This window comes from Malaclemys terrapin, chromosome 24 (assembly GCF_027887155.1).
Source record: "Malaclemys terrapin pileata isolate rMalTer1 chromosome 24, rMalTer1.hap1, whole genome shotgun sequence".
Classification (NCBI taxonomy): domain Eukaryota; kingdom Metazoa; phylum Chordata; order Testudines; family Emydidae; genus Malaclemys; species Malaclemys terrapin.
The window spans coordinates 8,723,371-8,738,834 of record NC_071528.1 but is presented as its reverse complement, the minus strand read 5'-3'; the positions used below and the strand labels follow the sequence as shown (position 1 = coordinate 8,738,834).

General features: G+C 52.4%; 1 protein-coding gene across 2 annotated transcripts in view; it reads right to left on the bottom strand.

The window, feature by feature from the left end:
* The window catches only part of NRTN (neurturin), a 79,485-nt gene extending 71,781 nt beyond the window's left edge, over positions 1–7,704 (bottom strand). For both annotated transcript variants that reach the window (XM_054013767.1, XM_054013768.1), the window contains exon 1: positions 6,806–7,704. The gene's annotated coding sequence lies outside the window, so the exon portion shown is untranslated. The remainder of the gene's footprint in view (positions 1–6,805) is intronic.
* Positions 7,705–15,464: the final 7,760 nt, after the last annotated feature.

Below are 15,464 nucleotides of genomic sequence, written 5' to 3'. Positions count from 1 at the left end.
TGACATCAGAACTAAGTTAATTTAGCCCACTGACAGCGTCTGTGTTATAAGTGCTGGCAGGGGTCGGGATTCTAGTGATTTGGGGTGCCTGGTCCGAGACATTCGAAGAGAACAGATTTTCAGAGGGGCTTGGAGCTCACTTTCTGAAAATCAGGCCCCTTTAAGAGGTCTCAGGTTGGGTACCCCGAAATCACTAGACCAGGGGTGGCCAACCCGTGGCTCCGGAGCCACATGCGGCTCTTCAGAAGTTAATATGCAGCTCCTTGTCTAGGCACCGACTCTGGGGCTGGAGCGACAGGCGCCAACTTTCCAATGTGCCGGGGGGTGCTCACTGCTCAACCCCTGGCTCTGCCCCCACTCCACCCCTTCCCGCTCCCTCCCCTGAGCCTGCCGTGCCCTCGCTCCTCCCCCCCAGAGCCTCCTGCATGCCACGAAACAGCTGATCGGGAGGTGCAGGGAGGGAGGGGGAGGCGCTGATCAGTGGGGCTGCCGGTGGGCGGGAGGCGCTGGGGGCAGGGGGAGCTGATGGGGGGCTGCTAACGTGTTACTGCGGCTCTTTGGCAATGTACATTGATAAATTCTGGCTCCTTCTCAGGATCAGGTTGGCCCCCCCCCGGGCTAGACACTCCCAGCAACCTTGGCCAAAGCCTATAGGTAAAAGGAAGCAGGTTGGTCACGTGCTTAGGGCCCCGGGCAGAAAGTCATGACTGGGGGCCTGTTCTCAGCTCTCCACGGACTTGCTAGACAACAAGCTGCTTCACTTCTCTGTGCCTCAGTTTCCACACCTGCAACATGGTGTGGAACGTTTCCCGCCCCTGCAGGGGACGTGGTGGGACACATCAACACACACAATCCTGGGGTGATGAGCATCACAGAAAAGCCTATGAACATCCATAACCCACTCCCCACTTCTATAACCCGTTCAGAGAATTAGGCAGGAAGTGCTGAGACCACAGTGCACTAAGACAGCAGGTCTGACCACACCTATGCTGCAAGGCACAACGCTATCCTTGCCAACTCCCTCCTGCCCTGCTCCCAACTCGGATCTGGGCTGTGAGTTACTGGCATTCCCCAGCTCACGCCTCTCTGGAATCCCTCTGTTTTTCCTCTCCACATTGCGGACACGGCTGAAGATAAATATCAAGCGTAGCCCGATTGATTCACTTTGTAGAGCGTTCAGCTGGCTAGCTAGAGAAGGGGATGCAGCTGAAACTGTTGGCTAGGCTTTATTTTGTGTATAATTGCAGCATCTCGGAGCCTGTCATGGACCAGAACCCCGCTGTGCTTGGTGCTGTACAAACCCAGAAGAAAAAGACTCTTCCCACCCCCAAAGACCTTACAAGGCTTTGGAACTGTCGATTGCCTGACCGAGGCCACCTACGATTCATTACCCATGTGGCACTCAAATCACACAGGGGTAGTGAGGTCTCCATTGAGGTGCAATAAAAAGACATTGCTCTCCTTAGCTCACTCTGGGAAAACCGCTCGAAAGTAATCTGTCCGACCCTTTATGGTCAAAATGCACGGAGGGGTCTGGGGACAGATTTTCAGGTGGCGTAAGAAGTCAGTGGAGCGATGCTGATTTACACCGGCTGAGCATAGGGCCCTCAGACTTCAAACCCCTCTGCCTTGGATCCACTGTCCCCTTAAACCTTTCTCCTGAAATGCCAAACCCTGCAGGTCATCAGCGTTGGCGCTCGCCCTGAGAGTCAGCCCCAGTGCCTAATGCCTATGGCATTTCCTAACCGTAAACGTTAAGTAACCAAAACGCCTGCCACTTGCAATCACCATCTGTGGCGCATACTACCTGTGGGAACGGGCACTAGCACGGAGCGCACTGAATTAGGAAGCAGCTGCTTGATATCAGTTCTTTGTGCTTGTCGTTCCATCTCCTGGAACCTACTCCTTGCTTAACAGGGAGGTATTGCTGTATTAGGACGGTCAGTTTCGGCAGGGCCACTTGAAAGAAATATAAAATCAGAGAGTCAAAAAACCTCATGTTGTGTTCAATCAACCAACCAGCCAATCCGCCTGCCTGCAATGGAGATGAACCGGCAGGGCTGAGTCTGTCCCGAGGGAAGGGAGGCAGAAGAGACAGATCACAGTTTGTGTGAATTTCACATTCCCACCCACCCCCAACACCCTTTCTGACGAGATTACCATCCTGGAGACTAACTTTAGGGATTAAAGCTCACCGCATAGTGTGCCTGGTTCTGCACTGCCCTGAGCCTCATGCAGTCATATACAATTGTGCCAAGTGTGAAATGCCATCAGAGCAGAAGGGGAGCGAGTTAGGCTCCCTGGTGGAAACGGCGGCATAAGGCACAGGGCCGCTATAGAATCAGGCCCTGGCTCTTCCACATCAGGGGGCAACAAACACCGTCCTTGGTCGGTAGCGTTGGCAGGATCAAGCCCTTCCTTAGATTCTCTGGGCCAGCCTGAATGAGACTCGCTCATTTCATTCTCCGGGGATCATTCTATAGAGGGGGTCGGGAAAGTCAAACCCACCAGGTGCCCTCAGGCACCCACACTCACCAGGCTGGAACATTAATCGCCAGTTACTGACCAAGGGGATCATATTCTGAGTTCTCTGCTCTGTCCTTCCCCAGCCCTTATTCAAGGCAAGATTTCCACGGAAGCAAACAGGAGTTTGCATGAATTGAGAACGGAACAAGGGCCTCAGGCTCTGCCATTTTTTTGCCACTAGAAGAGCAGCAGTAGTCAAACTGGCTTCTGCTACAGCTTCCCAGCTGCTGGTTACGGAGTGCCCCAGCGAATAGTTGGTGAATCAGGTCTTGCTTGTGTGGTAGGTCCCACTGGCTCCATTTTATAGACAGGGAACCAGAGACTCAGCAAAGATCAAGGCCTGGTTTTCAGAGATGTTTTGCAACTCCCATTTTCCATTAAAGTAGGTGGCAAAAAGTAGGAGCAGGAGTCTCCTAAAACCACAAGTGCTGGAGGAAGGAATCACTGGATGAGGTTCTCTGGCCTGTGTCGTGCAGGAGGTCCGACTAGATGATCATACTGGTCCCTTCAGGCCTTAAAATCTTTCCATCTGTGAACATTTAGATGCCTGAATAAGGGAAACTGCAGGTGCTCTGGGCCTCTGAAAAAGCAGGCCCTGAACAACTCGCCCCAGATCACCCAGGCAGGCAGTGATGGAGCAGGGAAAAGAACTCCGACCTGCCGACTTTCTCACTTCACTCTACTTCAGCTTACATCAGGAATCATAACATTCAAAAACCAGTAGGAGAACACTTAACCTGTCTGGTCACTCAGGGCACGTCTTCACTACCCGCCGAATCGGCAGGTAGCAATCGATCTATTGGGGATCGACTTATCGCGTCTAGTGAAGACGCGATGAAATCGATCCCCGATGGCTCTTCCGTCGACTCCGGAAATCCACCGCAGCGAGAGGCGGAAGCGGAGTCGACGGCGGCGCGGCAGCGGTCGACTCGCCGCCGTCCTCACAGCCAGGTAAGTCGACCTAAAATACACCACTTCAGCCACGCTATTCACATAGCTGAAGTTGCGTATCTTAGGTCGACCCCCCCCCCCGTAGTGTAGACCTAGCCTTAGTAACAGACCTGAGGGTGGCAATTTTGCAACAGAAAAGCTTCAAAAACAGACTCCAACGAGAAACTGCTGAGCTGGAATTGATATGCAAACTAGATACAATCAATTTAGGCTTGAATAGAGACTGGGAATGGCTGAGCCATTACAAACATTGAATCTATCTCCCCTTGTAAGTACTCTCACCCTTCTTATCAAACTGTCTGTACTGGGCTATCTTGATCATCACTTCAAAAGTTTTTTCTCTTACTTAACTGGCTTCTCAGAGTTGGTAAGACAACTCCCACCTTTTCATGCTCTCTGTATGTGTATATATATCTCCTCACTATATGTTACATTCTGTGCATCCGAAGAAGTGGGCTGTAGCCCATGAAAGCTTATGCTCAAATAAATGTGTTAGTCTCTAAGGTGCTACAAGTACTCCTGTTCTTTTTTCGGCTTCCTTGCTAGTCATCTGATTTCCTTGTTGTGATAAACTATCTACTCAGCCCATTATCTAATTGAGGGTTGGATCCAGAAGCAAAAATATGATTTAAACCCACCTTGGCTACCAACTACCATATATAGGTAAGAACATAAGAATGGCCATAGTGGGTCAGACCTATGGTCCATCTGGCCCAGTGTCCTGTCTTCCAACAGTGGCCAATGCCAGGTGCATCAGATGGAATGAACAGTAGAGGCAACTGAGTGATCCATCCCCTGTCATAGAATCATAGACTATCAGGGTTGGAAGGGACCTCAGGAGGTCATCTAGTCCAACCCCCTGCTCAAAGCAGGACCAATTCCCAACTAAATCATCCCAGCCACGGCTTTGTCAAGCTGGGCCTTAAAACCTCTAAGGAAGGAGATTCCACCACCTCCCTAGGTAACGCATTCCAGTGCTTCACCACCCTCCTAGTGAAATAGTGTTTCCTAATATCCAACCTAGACCACCCCCACTGCAACTTGAGACCATTGCTCCTTGTTCTGTCATCTGCCACCACTGAGAACAGCCGAGCTCCATCCTCTTTGGAACCCCCATCAGGTAGTTGAAGGCTGCTATCAAATCCCCCCTCACTCTTCTCTTCTGGAGACTAAACAATCCCAGTTCCCTCAGTCATCCAATCCCAGCTTCTGGCAAACAGAGATTAGGGACTCTCAGAGTATGGGGTTGCATCCATGCCCATCCTGGCTAATCGCCATTGATGGACCTATTCTCCATGAATTTATCTAGTTCTTTTTTGAACCCTGTTATACTTTTGGCCTTCGCAACATCTCCTGGCAACAAGTTCCACAGGTTGACTGTGCATCGTTTGAAGAAGTACTTGCTTTTGGTTGTTTTAAGCCTGCTGCTTATTAATTAGTAAGGAATCACTGCAACCATACTCCTTTAAAAACTTCCATGGTTCACATTTTTAAACCTCCACCCAGCCCCAGTGATACTGGGAATTTCCCTTCCCTTCGTGCAGAGGTAAAACTGACCTGACGGCCCCTGCTAAGCTCTCTGGATACAATGAGGAGAATTCAGAGGGGGCTTAGAACTGGCTAATAAAACTTGCGAGAAGGTGACAGGTTCGCGAAGGCAGGCGAAGTGCAGATGCAGATTCTTCCGTTTCTTAAAATAATATTTAGACAGGACACATTTTCCCCCCTAACACGAACAAACCCCGCCATGACCAGCTCTGGCGGTGTTTGTGTTTCTATGCAATGGAATTGCTTCATACTTGGAGACAAACTCCCCTCTCTAGACGGAAAGGACTTCTTGACACCAACCCAGCCGCATGCACGGGGGTTTTCCTCCAGCAGGACGGGAAGCGGGAGACGTGCGTGTACTGGGGACACGTGGGAAGGGAAGCTGTGCTAGGCATGGGTCTGGTTCCCACCGTAAAACCTTCTTGTGATAAACCCACTTAATGAAATTACACAATCTCGATTTAGGGACGTGCTGCACCCCCTTGGCACTAACGAGACAAGGTGCCAGGTGAGGGAGAATCGACTCCATCGACTTCAGGGGGTGTCAGAGCCAGCCACGGATCGGGAGACTTGAAACATTGGCCTGACTCTTTGCTCACATCTCGCTAGGGACCACATCCAAAGTCCATGAAGGTACAGGAGAACCTCAGAGTTAGGAACACCAGAGTTACGAACTGGCCAGTCAACCTCATTGGGAACCAGAAGCACCCAACCAGGCAGCAGCTGCGACAAAAAAATAAAGCAAACACAGTGGTTTTTGCATTGACCTGCTAAACCCACAGTTGTGAGTTCAATCCTTAAGGGGACCATTTAGGGAACTGGGGTAAAAATCTGTCTGGGGATTAGTCCTGCTTTGAGCAGCGGGTTGGACTAGATGAGGTTCCTTCCAACCCTGATGTTCTGTGGTAAATGTAAGCTACTCTAAAGGGAAAGCAGCATTTTTCCTTCTGCCCAGTAAAGTTTCAAAGCTGTATTAAGCCAATATTCAGGTGTAAACTTTTGAAAGAACGATGGTAACGTTTGGTTCAGAGTTAGGCACAAGCTCAGGTCCCAAGTTGTCCATAACTCTGAGGTTCTTCTGTAACGGGACTCCTGGAGCAAGGTACAACTGAGTCAAGGGGGCAGACTCCGGCCCGTCGCCCCAGTCAGGCCCTCTTACAGGAACAAGTTGTGATTGTTTTGCTCCTGCTCTACTAGGACCTAGCGAAGATTTGAGCAGGGACAACACCACACACCCATTTGTATTTTAAAAAATAAATACCCCCCCCCCAAAGGTATAAAAACATGAAAAGCAGCCAACAGTTTCCCCACCCCTGCCGCAGGGTCACTCCCTGCCCTTACAGGGGCTAGTGATCCCAGGACAAATCCACCCGCTTCCCCTTTCAATGAATCAAAAGCATCAACCATGGGATAACCATCTGGAAATCTGATGTTAAAAAGAGGCATCAGGGAAGCCACCTAAGCCAAGCGACCAGAGGGGAATGGTTGATTTCATGCATATGTAAAAGAAGCAGCAACTTCTGATTTACTAGCCTGCTCTCCAGAACACCCCGAACCGGAACTGGGCTAAGATCCCGTTGGCTTCTTGATGAGCTTTCAGAAGGGGGGAGAAGCAGTTTTGCCAGAGGGACTTGATCGATCAAACCTTGACTGTCCAGGTGCTGACCCACCCAGTGCTTGCCCGGGGAGGGGCTCAGAGCCGGGGGGGGACCCCTCCACTCCGCCCCCCGCTGCCCCTGCAGACTGGAAGAAGCCGCCCAGGGAAGCAGGCTATCCCTACCTTTAAGCCCGGCCAATCCAGACTCCTCAGTTGCGTCTCCTGTTGAGTCCCCAGGGAGAGAAATCTCTCCGCTCCCGAGCCATGAAGAACAGGGTCAAGTCCCCCGGGTCCACGCCCTCCATCGAGGGAGCCAGGCAGCGCAAGGACCAGTCACCACCCGGCCGATATTAACTCCTCACGCCAGGCTGGAGCAGCGGGCAGACTCCGGCTGGCCTCCTGCTCGGGTCCAGCGCATCCTCACCGGGAAGTCCCATCGCGGCCCCGTCCGGGCTCCAAGTATCCAGCAGGCGTCAGGAGCATCTCGCAGCCGCCCGCCTCCCCGGACTCCCCCGGACTAGGGTCGGGCTGGCTGGGAGAGGAGCCCCCGGAACCCTGCACCCCAAACACCGCGCACGTGGCTGGGAGCCGGTTGCTTCTCCCTCCCCGCCCAGCCGGCCCGGCGGAGTCCCGGAGGGTGGCAGGCGGCTCTCCGGTGCCCTGACCTGCCCTGTGGATCCAACCCACCCCTCTCCAGCCCCGCGGCCGCTTGGCAGAAGGGCTCCCTGCGAGAGGAGCGCGCAGGCAGCAGCTCTGACCCCGCGTCCCCTGGGCTGCGGGGGGTGATGCCCCAGGGATCGGTTTAGCTCTGCCCGGATTTCTCGGCGCGTCCCTGCCTAGGAGCGGGGCAGCTGCCCTATCCCTCCGCCTGGCTAATTCCCCTCCGGAGCCCAGCAGCGGCGAGCGATCCCCGAGCGCCTCCTCCTCGGGCTCCCGCTTCCAGATCAAATTCCTCCCGCGGGCAGATCCTCCTGGCCCGGCTCAGTCCCTGGCGGTCCCCGCAGCCTCTGCCCCGCACCCCGCGCCTGCCCTTCGGCGCCCTGAGCAGGACCCTCCAAGTCCGGTGGCTGCGCTGGGCACGGAGCAGGGGCAGCGCGCTGGGGAAAGGTACAGCTACTCTCCGGGCTCGGCAGAAGATGCGAAGGGAGGAGACGGGCTGGGGCGGAGCCCGGCGCGAAGGAGGCAGCCGGGTGGCGGGTTTGGGGCGGGCTCCTCCCAGGCTCGGATTACCCGAGCTGCCAAATAGGTTACTGGAGCCCTGGCTGCGGGGCGGGCGGGCTCCGAGAGCCGGGCAGGGACAGAGACGGTCAAGGCGAGGAGCTAACCGCGGGCGAGCTGGGGAACGGCCCCCGCTGGAGAGTCCCGGGAATGATCTGCGAGCCGGGGGGGGCGGGCATTCATCGCTCTCAACCCGGCCGCCCCTGCGCTGGCTCCAGCCTTCCCCCGCTGCAGCGCCCACAGGCTGGCGCACCAGCTGCGCCGTGCGCCCAGAGCGCTGCGCCCTGAAAAGCGCCCAGAGCCCCGGAACGTGTCCGGGGGCAGCTCCCAGCACGGGTCTGGGCAGCTCCGACGCAAGGCTGGGACGCCTGGCAGAGGGGAAGCGCTTCGGGGGGACGCTTTGCTGAGCTCGTCCTGCCGCCACCAGCCCCGAAAATACGCGCTGGGGTTCACCTGAACGCAGCTCTGAGTCGGAGCACGGCTGGCACCTTAATCCCCACAGCAAGGTGGATTAGCCGCACCACGCCCCTCGCCTGCCCCCGGGCCAGGCTGGGGCGTCTCACTTCTGCCATCTGTTCCCAGGCTGGGTATTTGTCTGACGGCTCATGACTCAAGGCTGGGAAGGGAGCGAGGGTCCCCGCCCCAGGGCAATGCAAAGGTGTGACCGGCCTTATGCAAACTAGGGGAGTTGAGATCACCCCAGGCCTTCTCGGAGAAAACGATTCTGCGGCGGCAGCCCTGTTTCATCCCCTTTTCCTCACGCACTCATCGACGTAAAAAAAAAATGCACCCCGGTCCCTGCAGCGACCTCTGATTTCCATGCAAACTTGGAGACAGTTTTTTGGAATAAAGGGGTTCTCCAACTGGGGGTTGGGACCCCTCAGAGGGTCACAAGGGGGTTACAGGGGGGTTGACAGCCCTGAGGCAGCCCCCATTAAATTGCCCCCCCCGTTTTTAATTTATGGGGGGGGAGGAGGAGTCACACGCGGAGGCTTGCTGTGTGCCAGCGGTCACCAATACAAAACGTTTGAAAACCCACAACCATGAGGAGGGGCAGCAGCTGGGAGGCTGCTTGCTGTAGTTGGCCTGAAATGTCCCATATTTGGGGTCCCCGTCTAACAAACCCTTCAGGTGATGAACTCATAAATAGTCCCGTCTGACCTGATTCTCCAGGGCCTTGTTTTTCTGGGCAGGCACTTGTGCCAGCAGGTGCAGAACACGAACATGGTGACTGGGTAGCATTTGATGCCCATTTTGCGCTGGAGTTGATGACTGCAAGGGTCGGGGCAGTGGAGAATCAGGCTGGAACATCGGGTGCAGTTCTGGCCAAAACCAGAAGCTAGGAGTGGACAACAGGGGATGGATCACTTGGCGATTACCTGTTCTGCTCATCCCCTCTAGAGCAACTGACACTGGCCACTGTCAGAGGACAGGACACTGGGCTAGATGGACCATGGGGCTGACCCAGTCTGGCTGTTCTTGTACAACATTGCGGAATGAAAGGGGGTTCAGAGGAGAGCAGCGAGGATGACCAAGGGCCTGGAAAACCTCCTATGGAGGGAGATTGAAAAGCTTGGGATGGTTACATTAGAAAGGAGACGAATAAGAGAGGACATGATGAAAATGTATAAAATAATGGCTGGGATAGACAGGGCCGATGAGAGGGTGGGGAAGCTGGTACAAATTACCGTGGCCCAGAGGTCCGGAAGGGGGCCCGGGGCCCGGCTTCGTCGGCCCTGTTTAGCCAGTCCGCCCTTGCTGGGGGGCCCCGAAAATTTTTTTCACTGGGGCCTGAACCCGCTCTCAGCAGCCCTGGGGATAGAGAAGGGAGACCAGGAGCTTCTGTTTTCCCTGTCGCATGACCCAAGAACCAAAGGAGAGGAATTCAAGAGTGATGAAAGGACATGCCCTTTCACACAATTTGTGATTAGACTGTGGAACTCACTGCCCCAGGAAGTCATTGAGGCCACAAACGTAATATTTTAAAGGGACTGGACACTTATGGATACTAAGAATATCCAACCTCATGCCTCTGGGTTTAAGCCAATCTCTCTAACTATTAGAAACCAGGCTGAGACTGAATGTGGGGGGCAGATTTATCCCACATCTGCTACCATGGGATTCTTACACCTTCCTCTAATGCTGGCCAATGTCAGAGATGGTATACAAGGCTGGATCAGAACCAAGGTCCACCCAGTCTGGCAATTCATATGTTCCTACTCATTGATTTCAATGAGGCTACCTTACATGGTTAAAGTTACTCATGTGTACAAATGTTTGCAGGTTTGGGGTCTTGATCTATCTGCCCACAGGTTATTTTGTTTTAAAATACAAGTTAGGAGTGGGAGCCGTACACTATTTCTATTTTAAAAATTCTTGCCCCCCTTTTTTAAACAGGTCAACAGCAGAAACTGCTGAAATTTGAAACTCAGCCTAGATGCCATCCGTGTTTAGAGGTATAATTGGAGAGATGGGGGGTAGGTACCTTACCAGGCCTAGGTGATGGGTATGAACTGTGAAGGAAGGAAGCAGTGGAAGGGGGATAAAGGAAAGACAAGGTGGGAAGGATGGTGGCTGCTGATGATTTCTCTCTGGAGCACTGAAGTGTGAGGCTGTGAGAAGCAGGCATTGGCTGATGTCCTACCACTCACTGGGTGCAAAGCAGACAGCCAGGCTCAAAACTGAACTGAGCCAGGGGTCAAAACTCAAAACAAAGCTGAACCTTCGGCCTCTTCAAAGTTCAGAAAACCGTAGATAACATTTGCATACATTGGACTTCACATTGCTTTTCCTGGCAGCCAGCAGCACCTGAAGGGGAAGTGCCAGCCGTGGTACTTTCTCTGAAGGGAGCAGGCAAGCCGGAGGATTGAAATGGATGCTTTATGCAACCAACTCACCTGACTGCAACAGTGCCACTAGCTTCCCCCGGATTTCCTTCCCGACTCCTGCCTGCAGCTCCCCCTAGTGTTCAAGCATGTATTGCATCGGCTCTCTCCCTCTGCTAGCATTTTGACTCAATGGGGCAGCCCTGAGCAAAGGGTGGCACATGAACTCTTCCACCTCAGCAAGCGCCATGACTCATTGAGGCCCCTCTGAGTCACGCCACCACCCTGCTTCCTCTGTGCTCCCAGGGGATAGCAATTACTGCCGGCCTTGCTATCCCCCCAGTGCTGGCTCAGCGACTCTGGCAGGTGAGTAAGGGATGCAGATACGGGCCTACCCATTCCCTGCCCTACACACGCTCTCCGGCATGCCAAGGAAACATTAAGAAGGCCAGTAGCCTGTTACCCGTGCAAGGCTGAGTGAGGGTGGGGTTTTTTATCCTTTGTGCGGACGTGTTGCTCAAGTCACACCCTAGCCCACACAATCATAATACCACGTGGTGGGCTGCTCAGAGGGTACCACTGCCGCAGGTGGAAATATCAGACGCATCCCCACAGAACCTGTTCTTCCAGCCCAGTTTCGCAGACTCATCCAAACCGAACCGAACCCGCGAGCCACTTTAGTACGTGACTCTCGGAGACAGGCTGTTGTGATCTTTCTTGGCATGATGTTTTCGGGGGCAGCTTGGAAGGGAAGGGGAAAAATGCAGAATGGTGATTGGAATGGGGGGGGGGGAACAAAGCACAGCACAAAATTGCCCTTGCGGTCTACTGTTTTCTGGAAATTAAAGCCAAATAGCAATTAGAAACAAAGGCACAAACTTTTAACAGAGAGCAATTCATGATTGGAACAAACTACCAAGGAAAGTGATACTTAAAAAAAAAAAAAAAAAAAAAGAAACTCCACTCTCACAGGTACATATCTGGCCCCCTACCATAGTATCACAATCTTAGACTTGCAACAGACCTACCAGGTAAGGAGATGCTTTTATCCCCATTGTAGAGATGGGAACGAAGACACAAAGGCCCAGATCCTCAAAAGTATGTAGGAGGCGAAGTCCCATTGAAATTAATGGAAGTTAGGAACCTAAACGCTTTTGAGGATCTGGGCCCAAGTCATAAGTGGCTAATGAACATATGCTGGGCGGGGGGGACGACTTTCCCCTTCCCCTGCATGGCTGCTCTTGCGGGGGGGGGGGGAAATCAGACCCACAGCTGGGAACCTCCCCCAGGTGCAGGACGCTCCGCAGCTGCTGCCTTCAGAGCCCAGCCCTGAAGGCAGCATTGAAGTGAGGGTATCAATCCCATGACCCCGCCTACAACGACTTTGCAACCCCCCCACATCTCCCTTTTGGGTCAGGACCCCCAGGGTTACACCACTATTGAATTTCAGATGTAAACAGCTGAAACCATGAAATTGATTATTTTTAAAATCCTATGATGGTGAAATTGACCAAAATGGATCATAGAATCATAGAATCATAGAATATCAGAGTTGGAAGGGACCTCAAGAGGTCATCTAGTCCAACCCCCTGCTCAAAGCAGGACCAATTCCCAGCTAAATTATCCCAGCCAGGGCTTTGTCAAGCCGGGCCTTAAAAACCTCCAAGGAAGGAGACTCCACCACCTCCCTAGGTAACGCATTCCAGTGTTTCACCACCCTCCTAGTGAAATAGTTTTTCCTGATATCCAACCTGGACCTCCCCCACTGCAACTTGAGACCATTGCTCCTTGTTCTGTCATCTGCCACCACTGAGAACAGCCGAGCTCCATCCTCTTTGGAACCCCCCTTCAGGTAGTTGAAGGCTGCTATCAAATCCCCCCTCATTCTTCTCTTCTGGAGACTAAACAATCCCAGTTCTCTCAGCCTCTCCTCATAAGTCATGTGCTCCAGACCCCTAATCATTTTTGTTGCCCTCCGCTGGACTCTTTCCAATTTTTCCACATCCTTCTTGTAGTGTGGGGACCAAAACTGGACACAGTATTCCAGATGAGGCCTCACCAATGTCGAATAAAGGGGAACGATCACGTTCCTCGATCTGCTGGCAATGCCCCTACTTATACAGCCCAAAATGCCGTTAGCCTTCTTGGCAACAAGAGCACACTGTTGACTCATATCCAGCTTCTCGTCCACTGTGACCCCTAGGTCCTTTTCAGCAGAACTGCTACCTAGCCATTCGGTCCCTAGTCTGTAGCAGTGCATGGGATTCTTCCGTCCTAAGTGCAGGACTCTGCACTTGTCCTTGTTGAACCTCATCAGGTTTTTTTCTGCCCAATCCTCTAATTTGTCTAGGTCCCTCTGTATCCGATCCCTACCCTCTAGTGTATCTACCACGCCTCCTAGTTTAGTGTCATCTGCAAACTTGCTGAGAGTGCAGTCCACACCATCCTCCAGATCATTAATAAAGATATTAAACAAAACCGGCCCCAGGACCGACCCTTGGGGCACTCCACTTGAAACCAGCTGCCAACTAGACATGGAGCCATTGATCACTACCCGTTGAGCCCGACGATCTAGCCAGCTTTCTATCCACCTTACAGTCCATTCATCCAGCCCATACTTCTTTAACTTGGTGGCAAGAATACTGTGGGAAACAGTATCAAAAGCTTTGCTAAAGTCAAGAAATAAGACATCCACTGCTTTCCCCTCATCCACAGAGCCAGTTATCTCATCATAGAAGGCAATTAGGTTAGTCAGGCACGACTTCCCCTTCGTGAATCCATGCTGACTGTTCCTGATCACTTTCCTGTCCTCTAAATGTTTCATAATTGATTCCTTGAGGACCTGCTCCATGATTTTTCCAGGGACTGAGGTGAGGCTGACTGGCCTGTAGTTCCCCGGATCCTCCTTCTTCCCTTTTTTAAAGATGGGCACTACATTAGCCTTTTTCCAGTCATCTGGGACCTCCCCCGATCGCCATGAGTTTTCAAAAATAATGGCTAATGGCTCTGCAATCTCACCCGCCAACTCCTTTAGCACCCTCGGATGCAGCGCATCCGGCCCCATGGACTTGTGCACGTCCAGTTTTTCTAAATAGTCCCGAACCACTTCTTTCTCCACAGAGGGTTGGTCACCTTCTCCCCATGCTGTACTGCCCAGTGCAGCAATCTGGGAGCTGACCTTGTGCGTGAAGACAGAGGCAAAAAAATCATTGAGTACATTAGCTTTTTCCACATCCTCGGTCACTAGGTTGCCTCCCTCATTCAGTAAGGGGCCCACACTTTCCTTGATTTTCTTCTTGTTGCTAACATACCTGAAGAAACCCTTCTTGTTACTCTTAACATCTCTTGCTAACTGCAACTCCAAGTGTGATTTGGCCTTCCTGATTTCACTCCTGCACGCCTGAGCAATATTTTTATACTCCTCCCTGGTCATTTGTCCAATCTTCCACTCCTTATAAGCCTCTTTTTTGCGTTTAAGATCAGCAAGGATTTCACTGTTTAGCCAAGCTGGTCGCCTGCCATATTTACTATTCTTTCTACACATCGGGATGGTTTGTTCCTGCAACCTCAATAAGGATTCTTTAAAATACAGCCAGCTCTCCTGGACCCCTTTGCCCTTCATGTTATTCTCCCAGGGGATCCTGCCCATCTGTTCCCTGAGGGAGTCAAAGTCTGCTTTTCTGAAGTCCAGGGTCCGTATTCTGCTGCTCTCCTTTCTTCCTTGTGTCAGGATCCTGAACTCGACCATCTCATGGTCACTGCCTCCCAGGTTCCCATCCACTTTTGCTTCCCCTACTAGTTCTTCCCTGTTTGTGAGCAGCAGGTCAAGAAAAGCTTTGCCCCTAGTTGGTTCCTCCAGCACTTGCACCAGGAAATTGTCCCCTACACTTTCCAAAAATTTCCTGGATTGCCTGTGCACCGCTGTATTGCTCTCCCAGCAGATATCAGGGTGATTAAAGTCTCCCATGAGAACCAGGGCCTGTGATCTAGCAACTTCTGCTAGTTGCCAGAAGAAAGCCTCGTCCACCTCATCCCCCTGGTCTGGTGGTCTATAGCAGACTCCAACCACGACATCACCCTTGTTGCTCACACTTCTCAACTTTATCCAGAGACTCTCAGGTTTTTCTGCAGTATCATACCGGAGCTCTGAGCAGTCATACTCCTCGGATGCTGAATTTAGTAGGGCCCAAGAACTTAGCAGAAATCTGTGGCAGAGCAGGGAACTGAACCCAGCTCTCTCAAGTCCTAAGCTCAGGGAGGGATTGCTCAGTGGTTTGAGCATTGGCTTGCTAAACCTAAGGTTGTGAGTTCAATCCTTGAGGGGGCCATTTAGGGATCTGGGGCAAAATCAGTATTTGGTCCTGCTAGTGAAGGCAGGGGGCTGGACTCAATGACCTTCCAGTCAATCTATTATTTATTTCTGCCTTAACCCAAGTGGTGGATTCTCCATCTCTTGAAGGCTTCCTCCTCAAAACCGGCTGCCTTTCTGGAAGAGGAGTGTTAGTCAAACAAGTGATTGGGCTCAGTGCAGGAGTAACTGGGTAAAGTTTGCTGGCCTGTGCTAAACAGGAGGTCAGACAAGATAATCCAGTGATCCCTTCTGACCTTAAAAACAAACAAAACAAAGCTATGAATCCATGAATCGAGCTAGCCTATTACAGATGAAGTGGTCAGGAATCCGCTCGCACTTTCAATCCCCATGTGCAGCACCATGCGTTCTCAGTTTTATTAACGTCTCTAGCAGCAGGAGCTCCTCACAGTCTCTTTCCACGGCAGAACTTGGGCAAGACCAAGTCAGG